We start from the raw sequence: 15332 nt of genomic DNA on the forward strand, positions 1-15332 counted from the left end.
TATCTATAAGCTGGAGGCCCACGCTTCAAGTTGTCCTGCCTTTCTGGACCAAACCAATGTATATCTTAAATGTATTTGATTAATGTCTCATGTCTCCCCAAAATTATAAAATCAAGCTGTGCCCTGACCACCTTGGGCACATGTTCTCTGGAGGGTTGTGTCACGAGCCACCAGTCACTCATATTTGGCTCAGAATAAATCTCTTCAAATATTTTACAGTGTTTGACTCTTTTTTCATCAACACATGCAAGAACAGGTAGGTAAAGTAAGTAGACAGATAGAAATTCTAAAAAAGAATAGAAAATGTTATAAATAAACACTGTAACAAGTGAAGAATGACTTTGATTAGTTCAGCAATAGACTGGACATAGCAAGGAAAGAATCCGTGAGCTTGAAGAAATGTCAATAGAAACTTTTAAAACTGAATTGCAAAGAAAAAAGAATGAAGAAGATAGAATATCAAGGAACTGTGGGACAATTATAACAGGTATACACATAATGCAAATACCAGGAAGCTTGTAGAATGCCAAGCAGGATAAATATCAAAACATTCTACACTTAGCATATCCTATCAAACTGCAGAAAACTAAAGATAGAGTAAATATTGAATGAAACCAGAAGAGAAAAATCACCTTACCTGTAGAGAAATAAGGATAATAACTACAATTGAATATCTCTTCAGAAACCATGAAAGCAAGAAAAGGGTGGAGTAAAATATTTAAAGCATTGGGAAAAAAAAAAAAAAAAAAACACCAACCTAGAGTTCTGTATCCAGCAAAATTAACAGTTAAAAGTAAGGGATAACTAAAGACTTTCTCGGACAACTAAAAACTAAGGAATTTGTTGCCAGTAGACCTGTCTTGCAAAGATATAAAAATAAATTCTTCAAAGAGAAGGAAAATTATATGGGTCAGAACCTCAGATCTACATAAAGAAGACCATAAGAGAAGGAATGAATAAGCGTAAAATAAAATATTTCATTTTTCTGATTCTTTTTTGTTAGCAGAGAAACTATTTTAAAATGTTTATTTCAAGGCATTCAAGTTAACATAGAATCGTTTTCTGCTACATTTTAAATCCTACCTCAATTTTATTACAAGGTTTTCTTTGCATTTTTGTAGAGCCGGCTTCAACAGCAACAAAAGTTTCTTCAGAAATCTGGAATTGTTCAGAGCCAAAAGATGAAAGCATTTAAACAGCTATAGAAGGAATTTTTACAGGTTGGTTGTACTTGGTAACACAATATATTCTCATGAAACACAATATGTATATTGAAGAAAAAAATACTGTTTTTCTTTCCAAAATTGTGTTCAAAATATTTTGATTATAACTCTACGATTCTTAAGCATTTTCCATTTTTATATCATTGGTCCAGTTTTAATATAAGTATTAAATATTTTTAGTTTTAGGATACATTAATGTGTGTGGTGTTATTCAAACAGGAAACAGTAAATTGGCAGTTTTTCCTGGAAATACACATATTTTGCAGAAAATGCACAATTTATTACCAGTTTAACTGTGGCTCTTTTTTAGTGGAGTAGCGATAGACAAAAGCAGGGAGAGTCGACACCATTTCTAGATGTCATAATAGTCTTTCTAGTGCCAGTGTTTCTCCAAGAGAAAGTGCCCTATTGTAGCAAATGAGTATTTTTATTTCAAGTTTATTTCCTAAGTATTTATGGCATATTTGCTTTCTGTATTATTGAAGTGACTACAAATTGCTTCACCTGCCAAATTATGATCTTAAGACAGGGCCCAGATGTGCAACAGAATGAAAAAGCCAGCAAAGGATGAAGTGTTTTTGACTGAGAATTATCTCCTGTCACATTTGCACCTTTGCAAGTTGTCCTCAGTGGCATGACCACCTTTGGCAAAGTTTCAGGATACAAAATCAATGCACAAAAATCACGAGCTTTCCTATACACCAACAACAGCCAAGCCAAGAGCCAAATCGGGAACGCAATCCCACTCACGATTGCCACAAAAAGAATAAAATACCTGCTGGGCACAGTGGCTCACGCCTGTAATCCCAGCACTTTGGGAGGCTGAGGCAGGTGGATCACAAGGTCAGGAGATCCAGACCATCCTGGCTAACACGATGGAACCCCGTCTCTACTAAAAATACAACAAAAATTAGCCGGGCATGGTGGCACACGCCTGTAGTCCCAGCTATTAGGGAGACTGAGGCAGGAGAATCGCTTGAACCTGGGAGGCGGAGGTTGCAGTGAGCCAAGATCGTGCCACTGCACTCCAGCCTGGGCGACAGAGTGAGACTCCATCTCAAAAAAAAAAAAAAAAAAAAGAAAAGAAAAGAAAGAATAAAATATCTAGAAATACAGCCAATAAAGGAGAGGAAAGATCTCTACAGTAAGAATTGCAAAACACTGCTCAAAGAAATCAGAGATGACACACATAGAAAAACATTTTATGCTCATGGATAGAAAGAATCAATATCATTTAAATGGTCATACTGCCCAAAGCAATTTACAGATTCAATGCTATTCTAATCAAACTACCAACATCATTTTTCACAGATTTAGAAAATTAATTCTAAAATTCACATGGAACCAAAGAGGAACCTGAATAGCAAAGGCAATCCTAAGCAAAAAGAACAGAGCTGGAGGCATCGTGTTACCCAACTTCAAACTATACCACAAAGCTAAAGTAACCAAAACAGCATGGTACTGGTACAAAAACAGACACATAGACCAATGGAACAGTATAGAAAGCCCAGAAATAAGGCCACATGCACAAATACAATCATCTGATTTTCAACAAAGCTGACCAAAACAAACAATGGGGAAAGAACTCCCTATTCAATAAATAGCGCCGGTATAACTGACTAGCAATATACAGAAGATTGAAACTGGACCCCTTCCTTACACCATATACAAAAATAAACTCAAGATAGATTAAAGACTAAAATTTAAAACCTGAAGCTATAAAAACCCTGGAAGACAACCTAGGCAATATCATTCTGGACATATGGATTGGGCAAAGATTTCATAACAAAGACACCGAGAGCAATCACAACAAAAGCAAAAATTGACCAATGGGCTCCAATTAAACTTCCTAGCTTCTGCATAGCAAAAGAAACTATCAACAGAGTAAACAGACAACCTACATAATGGGAGAAAATATTCGCAAACTATGTATTTGACAAAGGACTAATATCCAGCATCTATAAAGAACTTAAACACAAGAAAAAAACAATCCCATTAAAAAGAGGGCAAAAAGCGTGAACAGACACTTTCAAAAGAAGACATACATGTGGCTAGCAAGCATGTGAAAAACTGCTCAATACCATTAATCATTAGAGAAATTCAAGTCAAAACCACAATGAGATACCATCTCACACTGATCAGAATGGCTGTTACTAAAAAGTTGAAAAATAACAGATGCTGGCAAGGTCGTGGAGAAAAAGAAATGCTTATACACTGTTGGTGGAAATGTAAATTAGTTCAGCCACTGTGGAAAACAGTGTGCTGTTTCTTCAAAGACCTAAAAACAGAACTACCATCTGACCCAGCAATCTCATTACTATGTATATAACAAGTGGAATATAAAGCATTCTACCATAAAGACACATGCATGTGAATATTCACTGCAGCACTGTTCACAATAGCAAAGTCATGGAATCAAGCTAAATGCTCATCAATCACAGATTGGATAAAGAAAATGTGGTACATATACACCATGGAATACTATGCAGCCATAAAAAATGAGACCATATATTTTGTGGGAACATGAATGGAGCTGGAGGTCATTATCCTTAGCAAACTATCACAGAAACAGAAAACCAAATACCGCATATTCTTGCTTATCAGTGGAAGCTAAATGATGGGAACTCAGGCACACAAAGAGGGGAACAAGAGACACTGGGGCCCACTTGAGGGTGGAGGGTGGGAGAAGGGAGAGGATCAGAAAAAATAACTATTGGGTACTGGGCTTAATACCTGGGTGACAAAATAATCTGTACAACAAACCCCCATGACACAGTTTACCTATATAACAAACCTGCCCATGTGCCCCTGAACCTAAAAGAAAATAAAATTATGACAGAATAGGAACAAATGGTAATTCACAAATGGTTGTGAATAAACACATTTTTACATGTAATGTTTAAAAAATAATAGAAGAGTAATGTAAAGCATTCCATCAAATCCTAAATAAATATATACCTGTATTTTTCTGACTATTATCTGCTAGATAACAGTTGGTTCAAAATAATAACAAATTTGGTGAGTATAGCTTATCCATAAGTGAAATGAATGATAGCAATGTTACAAGGATGGGAGGAAGGAATTGGGAGTATTCTGTTACAGTGTACTTGCACTACCTGTGAAATGATACTATGTTCTTTGAAAGTGGACTTGGATTGTTTGTATATTGCAAACCCTAGGGTAATAAGTTTAAATGATTTAAAGAATTAATATGCTGAGAGAAGGGAGAAAATAGCATCATAGGAATTAATAAAATGCTCAACTAAAACCAAAGAAGTGAAAAAAGAGAAGACAAACGAAGGGCAAGGGCAAAGGACAGAAAACAATAAATATGGTAGATTTTAATCTAACTATATCATTAATCACATTACATGTCAACAGTCTAAATACACCAATTAAAAGACACAGACTATCAGAGTAGATCTGAAAAAACAATCCAACTATATCTTGTTTTTAAAAATCCACTTTATTTTATTTTTACAGCATTGCTTCAATCACATTTATTCCCATCTTACAGCAATTCACATGAGTATAACATTGAAATTTACATGCTAAGCTGTCAGCTTTTCCATAGGTTGAAGAAATCCACTTTAAATACAAAGATACAGGTGATTAAAAGTAAGTCTTTTAATTATGCTAACACTAATCAAAAGAAAGCTAGATTAACTATATTGAGTTCAGAGATTAAATTTGCTGTTGAGTCTGAAAACAAAGATTTGTTTCACATATATCTACATACACATATACACAAAAAACATATAACAAAATAAGGAAGAAATAGTCATCAAAATTACATTATCCATTTCTGCAACCAGTCACAGCTGGTGTAGGTTGAGCATCCCAAATCCAAAACTTCAAAATCTGAAATGCTCCAAAACCTGAAACTTCAGAGCAAGGAAAGTTATCAGGGATGATACGGTGTGGATCTATGTCTCTGCCCACATCTAATGTTGAACTGTATTCTAGGTGTTGGGAGGTGGGGCCAGGTGGGAGGTGATTGGATGATGGGGGCAGTTACTCATTAATAGGTTTAGCACCATCTCCCTTGGCACTGTCATCACAATAGTAAGTTCTCCTGAGATCTGCTCATTTAAAAGCAGGTAGCACCTTCCCCCCTCTCTCTTGCTTTGCTTCCCCTTTGCCTTCCGCCATGATTATAACTTTTCTGAAGCCTCTGCAGAAGTCTGGCAGAAGTCGCCATGCTTCCTGTACAGTCTGCAGAACTGTGAGCCAACTAAACCTCTTTTCTGTATAAATTACCCAGTCTCAGGTATTTCTGTGTGGCAGTGTTAAAACAGACTAACACAAGGGATAAAGAGGGGCATTACAAGAAGTCAATTCTCCAGGAAGACATAACAATCCCTAAGGTGCGTGCACCCAACAGCAAAGCATCAAAACACATGAGACAAAAACAACAAGGAGAAATCATTAAGTACACTATTATAGTTGGAGACTTCAACACCCCTCTACCAGTAATGAACAGGTCCAGCAGGCAGAATATCAGGAAGGACACAGCTGAACTGAACAGCACAATCAATCGATCAACTGTATCTATTTGACATTTATAGAACACATCATCCAACAACAGCGATGTACACATTCTTTTCAAGCTCACATCATGGAGCATTCATCAAGACAGATCACATTCTGGGCCCTAAAACACACCTTAGCAAACTTTAAAGGATAGAAATCGTACAGTGTCTGCTGTCAAACAATAATGGAGTTAAACTAGAAATCGTTAACAAAAAGATAGCTAGAAAATCCCCGAATACTTGGAGATTAAACAATACACTTCTAAAGAACACTTCTGGGTCAAAGAAGAAGTCTCAAGAAATGTTAAAATATTTTCAAGTAACTGGAAATGAAAATATAACTTACGAAAATTTGTGAGCTGCATTGAAGCATGTCTTAGAGGAAAATGTATAGCACTGAATGTATATATGAGAAAATAAGAAATATCTAAAAATCTGTAATGTAAGCTTTCACACTAGAAAATTTTTAAGTGTAAATTATGTTCAAAGTAAGCAAAAGAAAACAAATAATAAAAATTAGAGAAAGAATCAATGGAATGAAAAATCGTAACGCAATAGAAAAAAATCAACAATATAAGCTGGGCTCCTTGAAAAAAATCATTCAAATGGATAACCATCTGGCCAGGAAAGAAAAGAGAGAGAAGAGGCCCAGCGTGGTGGCTCATACCTGTAATCCCAGTACTTTAGGAGGCCAAGACAAAAGAATCCCTTGAGGCCAGGAGTTCGAGACCATCCTGGGCAATATAGCAAGACCCCCATCTCTACGAAAAGTAAAAAATATAGAAATTAGCCAGGTATGGTGGCATGTGCCTGTAGTCCTAGTTACATGGGAGTCTGAGGCAAGCAGATCTCTTGAGCTCAGGAGTTTGAGGCTGCGGTGAGCTATGATCATGCTATTGCACTGCAGTCTGGGTGACAGAATTAAATCCAGTCTCCAAAAAAAAAAAAAAAAAGAGAGAAGACTTCAATTTCTAATATCAGAAATGAAAGAAGGGGTTCATTACTAATCCTATGGACATTATAATAATAATAAAGACATGTAATGAACAACTCTATGCCCACAAATCTGATAACCTAGATGAAGCAAACCAATTCCTTGAAAGACATAATCTAGCAAAATTCACACTAAAAGCTTAATGTTACTAAGCTATACTCATAATTTAATATTATTAAACTATTGGTTTATAATAGTTAATAATCTGAATAGGCCTATATCTACTAAGAAAACTGAATCAATAATTAATAACCTTCCAAAGCAGAAAGCTCCAAGCCCACTGGTGAATCCTTTCAAACATTTAAGAAATTATTCCAATTCTCAACAATCCCTTTCAGAAAATAGAAACAGAGGGAATATTTCCTAACGCATTCTATGAGGCCAGCATTACCTAATACCATAACCAGCCAAAGACATTATAAGAAAGGAAATCTAGAGACAAATTTGATAGATTATGAAAAGAGATGCAAAAGTCCCCAACAAAATATTAGCACTACAACCAACGGGCATTATGAACCAACAAGCCGTAAGCAGGAAACAGCTGACCACCAAACACTTATAGGAGGAAGAAGAAGGTGACGTTCAATGAATAAAAGACCAGAGAAAGTAACAAGGTGCAGGAAACAGCTGAGAAGGGAAAAACTCTTCTGCGTACAAGCAAAAAATCCTTAGAAACATCTCCCATCCATTCAAGAAAGCATAAGAGAGAAAAGAGCAAAAATAATTGTCTGTTAGCACATACTGAGTAGGAAACAGAATCGGGAACAAAAGACCATGGAGGACTTTACCAGTGGAATTAGTACCACCCTGTGCATGATGCATCCCAGAGACCTAGAACCTGTCTGCCCCATCTCCAGAGGCAGCTGTCGAGAATGGTCAATAAAACTACCCCAACAGAGTACACCCACATTGATTATTAAAACAAAATCACCGAGTTGTAAAAAGAAAAAAAAAATGGTAAATTGAATCCAACAATATAATAAAGATAATTATACACCACAACCAAATGGGATTTGTTCCACTGAGAATGTGAAAATGCCCCAGAAACAACTAATGAAGAATGACCCATGCAAAAAGCACATAATCAGAATTTCAGAATCTTTGGCCAAATACATTCTGAAAATAGTCTCAAGGGGAAAAGTGATCAGGAATAAAGATTTACGCAACTTCTAAGCAGAAACACAAGAACTTAGAAAACAATGCTGCAATTCAAAATTCTGAGGAAAATTTCTTCCCAATTTACAATTTTATAGCTCTCTAAACTATCAATCCTAGTAAAGGAAGAAGGTCTTTTCACACATGCAAGGTTTCAGATGTTTTACCTGTCATGCACAAGTGATCATGGATCCACGGGAGAGGGTTTGCTTCACAGCACTGAGAACGGACGCCGAGAGTGGGAGTCAGTAAACAGAATTCCACACAAAAGAAATCTGATGGAAATTCCCAGAATAATAATGAAGATATCTAGTAACCAAACGTATAAGGTAATTTTAAATATGCAATCTCTTTATAAGAAAATTTAAAAGCTTTACTGAAAAACATTAAAGAAGATCTAAATATATGAAGTGATAGATCTTGTCATTAGACAGGCTCAAGGTCAAAAAATAATTCTTCCAAAATTAATTCATAGATTTAGTCTAAGTCCAGCTCAGACTTCAGTGGTGATAAAGCTTATAAGCTGGTTATAAATTTATTCTGAAATACAAATTGGCAAACATGTCAAAGACATTCCAAAAGAGAGCAATATGAGCCAGGTAGGCGTACGTAGAGCCTGCTGGCATGGAGATTTACTTTAAAGCTGTGCTAATTTAAGGCTCTGGGGGTGGAACACGGGAAAGCAGCAAGCAGACGATCCTAGGGTTCCCACAGAACCAGTCAGAGTTCACATTTCCCCTAGCTGGAGTGGAATAAACCTAATCCAGAAAGGGTATTACCTCACCAGGGGTCAAAATAACCCATAAAGTAAGGTCATTTCAGTCTCAAAGGATCAAACCTTTTCCAGGTAATTTTTTTTATAGCCACAACAACTAATGTTTATTGAGAATGGGTAACATGCATTACAAATATTACCTAATTTAATGCTCTTTACAACCCTATAACTTAGGTATTGTTATTGTCTCTATTTTGGCAAATGAGGAAGTGGGGGCACAGAGAAGTTAATAACTTGCTCTAGGTCACACAACTCAGACATGGTAGTGCCAGAATTCATAAGGAACCTTCCTTTTAAGATTAATGTAAGGCTCAGAGATAGCCCTCAAAAAGTTTCTGGCCATATGGGAACTTATATTACTGCAGTGAAAGCAGCCCTTGTGCTAACTGGCACAAGATTACTAATTGGCATTGGTCACTTTCTGTGATCAGAGCCAGCAGCCCTGCTCACTGTTAGAGAGTTCAGTCAAAATGCTGACTCGTGGTTATTTTACTCTTCCATGGTTTAGAGGAAACAGAGGCCAGTCTGCTTTCTTCTATTAACATTTCCTATATAAAGTCTTCTATTAGCATTTCCTCTATAAAATAAACCTCGTAAATCTCTACAAGGGGTTACATTCTCCATTACTCGGCTCCTGCTTTTCTTTTTTTTTTTTTTTCCTATAGGTTACTGGGGAACAGGTGGTGTCTGTAACAGGAGCAAGTTCTTTAGTGGTGATTTGTGAGATTTTGGTGCACTGATCACTCAAGCAGTAAACACTGCACTCAATTTTTATTCTTTTATCCCTCTTCCCCTTCCTACCTTTTCCCTCTGGGTCTCCAAAGTCCATTGTGTCATTCTTATGCCTTTGCATCCTCATAGCTTAGCTCCCACTTATGAGTGAGAACATACAATGTTTGGTTTTCTATTCCTGAGTGACTTCACTTAGAATAATAGTCTCCAATCTCATCCAGATTTCCCAGTAATTTGACTGCATCACAGAACAAGTCTCAGAAACATTTAAAAGAATATAGAGCAGTAAATCTAGCACCCAACAACATGAAAATGACAATGTTTGTAATGGGATCAAAAATTAAGGACCTAACCATTCAGAGGATAAAAATGACCCGTCACGAAAATAAAAATCAATCAACAGAAACAGACATAGAAATGACGTATTAGTGACTAGAAAAGGAGATTAAAACAGTTACTATAAATATGCACCAATGTTCAAAATAGTAAAGCATCCACAAAATTAGAAATATAAGAGATATAAAAATGACTCAACTCAAATTTCTAGAAATGAAAAAGACAATGTCTAAGATTAAAATACACTGGATAGCAAATAACAACTTGGATGAATCTCCAGGGAATTATGCTGGAGGGGAGAAACAGTCCCAAGACATTACGGTATAATTCTATTGACAAAACATTTTGAAATGGCAAAATTTCAGAAATGGAGAACAGATCAGTGGTTGTCAGGACTTAGAGATGAAAGAGGTGATAGAGGGGCAAGAGAGAGGTGGGTGCAATTATAAGAGGACAGTACAAAGGGGACTTGTAGTGTTAGAACTGTTCAGTATTACAACTATGGTGGTGAATATGTGAACCTGCACAGGTGATCAAATTGTATACAATGTAGTAGACACAGATAGAGACACCTACACACAGAGTGCAAGTAACACCAGGAATCTCTGGATAACATTGGTAGATTGTATCAATGTCAATATCCTGGTTGTGGTATTACAGTCAACCCCCTGTAGCCTGAGGTTCTGCATCTACTGATTCAAACAACTACAGATGGAAAATATTTGAAGAATAAAGCAATAAAAAATAATATAATCGAAAACCAATACAGCATAACAGCTGCCATACATAGCCTTTACATTATATTAGTTATAAAAGTAATCTAGAGATGATTTAAAGTATACAGGAGGATGTGGGTAGGTTATATGCAAATACTATGTCATTTTATATCAGGGACTTGAGCATCCATGGATTTTGGTATCTGCGGGGGTCCTGGAACTAATCCTGCTTGGATACTGAGGGATATCCCTGTAGTACACCTTAGCAAAATGTTACCATTGATGAAAACTGGGCAAAGCATACAAATGAGCTGTATTATCTCTAACAATAACATATGAATCTAGGGTCGGGCATGGTGGCTCACACCTGTAATCCCAGCACTTTGGGAGGCCGAGGCGGGCAGATCACGAGATCAGGAGACTGAGACCCCCATCCTTGCTAACATGGTGAAGCCCTCTCTCTACTAAAAATATAAAAAATTAGCTGGGCATGGTGGCAGGTGCCTGCAGTCCCAGCTACTGGGGAGGCTGAGGCAGGATAATGGCGTGAACCCGGGAGGCGGAGCTTGCAGTGAGCAGAGATTGCGCCACTGCATTCCAGCCTGGGCGCCGGAGCGAGACTCCGTCTTAAAAAAAAAAAAAAAAAAAGAACAAAGTACCAGTTAACTGTAGGTCAACATCAAGCCATCTAGTAAACATACCATTTAATTCACACAAAAAAAGTGCAGCTCTCTGAGGGGACGTAAAAAATACGTTAGCAAATAATGGCCAAAAATTTTCTAAATTTCATGAAAACTATTAACCCACAGATCTAAGAAGCTCGATGATGCCTCACACCCCTATGGATCTTTTCAATGAAAACACAATGCCATATTGGCATGAAGGTAAATCTACAGATCAATGAAATGTAATAAAGACTCTGGAAATAGAAAAATGGGGAGAAAGTAATGTGGAAAAGAATAATCTTTCCAACCAATGCTGGATTGATAGAAAAGCCATATGCAAAAATAAATAAATGAATAATTCTCAACCCTTACACTTCACACCATACACAAAAATTAACTTAGAATGGATAAAGTATCTAAAGGTAAAACTAAAAACTGTAGAACTTCTGGAAGAAAATAAATTCTTAGTAACCTGTAAATAGCATGGGTTTCCTAAACAGAATATCAAAAGTTGGAACTACTACAGAAACAGAATTATAGACTTCATTACAGTTAAAATCTTTTGATCTTCAAAATACATTGTTAAGAAAATGAAAAGACCAGCCAACAACTGGCAGAAAATATTTCTAAAACATATGTCCAATAAAGAACTTGTATCTAGAACATACTTTTAAAAAACTCTTACATTTCAATGATAAGACAAGTAGCTCGATTTTATAAATAGACAAAACATTTTAACAGACACTTGGCCAAAGAAAATATATGGATAGTGCAATAGCACATGAAAGATGCATGACAACATTTGCCATTAAGGAAATGCAAACTAAAAGCCCAGTGAGATACCACCACATGCCCACCAAGAATGGTTAAAATGTAAAAGACTGGTAAATGTTGGACAGAAAGTAGAGCAGCTAGAACTCTCACATACTGCTTGTGGAAATGGAAAATGGTACCATCACTTTGGAAAACATTTAGACAGTCTCTTAAGTAGTTAAAGATACACCTACCCTATAACCCAGCTCTTCCACTCCTGAGTATTTAGCCAAGAAAAATGAAAATATGTGTCCAAACAAATACTATTTATTATTAATAAATATGGGACATGAATATTTATGGCAGCTTTATTTGTAATTGCCAAACTCCAGAAGATGACCAAATGCTCATTACCAGGTGAGTAAACAAACTGTAGTATACCCATAAGATGGAATACTATTCTGCAATGAAAAGGGAGCAGGCTATTGATTCATGCAATAACGATGAATCTCGAAATAATTATGCTGAACGGAAGAGGCCAGACAAAAATAGAGTCCTGCTCCATGATTCCATCTATATAAGGTTCTGGGTGATACAAAGTAATCTATTGTGAAAGAAAACAGGTTTGCCGTTGCCTGAGATGGATTGCAGACACACAGAGAATCTTCGGTGGTGATAAATATGTTCATCATTTCGATTGTGGTGATGGTATCATTGGTGTACAATAAACATTAAAACTCATCAAATTATATACTTTAAGCAGGTACTGTTTATTTTTCATAATTACTCCCCAATCGAACTGGAGAAAATGAGCAAAAAATATATATTTGGGCTCCCTTCCTGGTACAAGTCATTGTAACTAGGTGTGCGGTCATCATAAATTATTTTCTCAATCACGTGAGATCACATTCAAACAACATGTTTGTTCCTTCAGAAAAAATGGGGTCCCTGTTCCAATGCCTACACATTTTCCATCCATCTTTAGAGGTGACAAAAACCAAAGAGAAAGAACATCCTACACACAGTCCTGAAGGATCGCTTTTATGTAAAATAGGAACATCTTCACTAGGTATGTATCTAGAGCAATTCTTACACAAGTATACCAGGATAAATGCACAGATGATTTCTCAGCAACATTATTTTAAGAGTTCCAGGAAAAAAGGCTTTCCAGTTTGGGGTGTTTTTGGTTTTTTTGTGGGGTTTTTGTTTTGTTTTGTTTTTTGTTTTTTTGGCTATGAAATGGCCATAGGAGAAAATATAAATAAAATAGGTTATTGTCCCACGGTGGAATACTATACAGCAGTGAAAATGAATTGTAGCTACAACCCTCAGTATAGATAAGTCTCAAAAATATAATATTAAATGAAAAAAGCAAAATGTAAAAACACTCCAAACTGAGTATATCATTTAGAGATACAAACACAGGTGGTAAAACCAAGCATGGCGGTCACCAACACACACAGAGTAGCTGTGCTGGTTGTTTATGGCCTCATTCCATCTGATTGTCCAGTGCCCATGGCATACTGGTTGTTAAATATTTTGAATATTGTCCCTCAAAAAAAACTATAAAGAAGGCTGAGAAAATAGGACCACAAAATTCCATTTCTTCCCATATCAGGAAAGTAATGAGATGTAGGAAACGAAGACTTAAAAATTAAAGCTGTTGGTTATCTTCTATTTCTCATACTTGGTATTTTTTATTTTATTATTCTTTTACTCTATGTGCTCACATGTGCATGGCATGTGTGTATCTGTGTGTGCTCTTTTGGTTTTTAGGGGTCTTTTGCTTTTGTTTTGTGTGAAACCATTTATGTATGACCATAAATTCTCTTGTTTATATATTTCATGTGGCAACCAGGCTCCAAGATCACTTCAGTGGTCTTGTTTTCTGACATTCATGTCCTGTGTACTCTCCTCCCCCAACAGTAAGTGGGATAGGCTGTCACTGCAGAAATAAATGACAGTGTGTGGTGTCCACATCAAGGGCATAAAAAGCAAGTTCTCACTCATTCTGGAAGAAACCAGCTGCCATGCTGTGAGGAAACTCAAGCAGCCCTGTGGAGAGATCCATGTGTCAAGGAAGCAAGGCTTGCTTCCAGCAGCCAGCAACAACAGCCAGCCATGTGAGTGAGGCATCCTGAAATTGGGTTTGCCGATTCCAGGTAAGTCTTCAAATGACTGTAGCTCCAGCTGACATTCTAACTGCCATTTAATAAGAGACCCAAAGGCAGGACCACCCAACTAAAAAGTCATGCCTTAATTCCTGACCCACAGAACATGGGTGACATAATAAATGTTTTTTAGTGTTTTAAGCATCTAGGTTTTAGGGTAATTTGTTATGCAGCAGTAAATAACTAATATATTTTGGAAGATGGAAGTGGGATGTTACTGTAACAAAAACCTAAAATGTGGGAGATGCTGTGGATTTGGCAGTGGGAGGAAGCTGGCAGGACTTTAAGGAATGTTAATGAAAGCCTAAAGGACTTTCAAGGGACTGTTGGCAAAAGCATGGTGACATTTGAGAAGGTTGCCTGTGAGGGCTTAAAGGAAACTGAGGCGACTCATTGGAAACTGGTTGTTATGCAGTGGCAAAACAGTAGGACTTCTGCATATGTTAAAGGTGTTGCCATTCGGCAGTCTCAGTAGCAGCCTAAAGGTAAAGAGAAAGATTTATTTTAAAGAGATTTACGGGCGTGACTTCTGTCTAATAGAATGAGCGCATCAAGGAGGCTCCTAGCTACTGGAAAAGAATTGCTTTGGCAGAAACACCAGCTTGGACTGAAAGGGACAGAGGAGTACAAAATGAAAAGTGGCTTTGAACCCTCAAACATTTGCAGACAGGAAGACTGAAAGACTACTCAGTTTCAAACGTAGTCTACAAAGGAGGAATGATGGAAACATAGAAATAAGGCCAGCAGGGCAGAGCCAAGAAGCAGGGAGACTCATTCCCAGACAGGAGTAGGACTGAGTCCTATTCACATAACTTTCAAACTGTGCCCAGATGGATTTCAGAATTGGTATGGACCAGTGACTCCTGTACGGCTCCCATTTCCCCTCTTTTTAGACAGGAACGTCTTAGCAGCTATCTTGTGCCTGTCACATCATCATATGTTGGATGTGTGACAGGCAAACAATTTGTCTCTTTCATTCATAGATCCTCAGATCAAGAGAAACTGGACCGGAGTAGCCTCAACCACACTTGGGCCTGATTCAGATCATGAGATCCTGGATTTTTCAAGGTGATGCTTTCACAGGATGAGACTTGGGGGGCATGGAGATGACTGTAGTTTGCATGCAGGAAGGACATGAGTCACTGGGGGTGAGAGGGCAGACTATGGTAGCCAGTTTCCAAGAGAACCCCAATGCCCCCGACCTCCTGGTATTCATACCCTGATGTATTCTCTTCCCAAATGAGCATGGCTTAAGGGTGTAACTAATAGGATATTGCAGA

The sequence above is a fragment of the Symphalangus syndactylus genome, chromosome 1 (assembly GCF_028878055.3).
Source record: "Symphalangus syndactylus isolate Jambi chromosome 1, NHGRI_mSymSyn1-v2.1_pri, whole genome shotgun sequence".
NCBI classification, from domain to species: Eukaryota; Metazoa; Chordata; class Mammalia; order Primates; family Hylobatidae; genus Symphalangus; species Symphalangus syndactylus.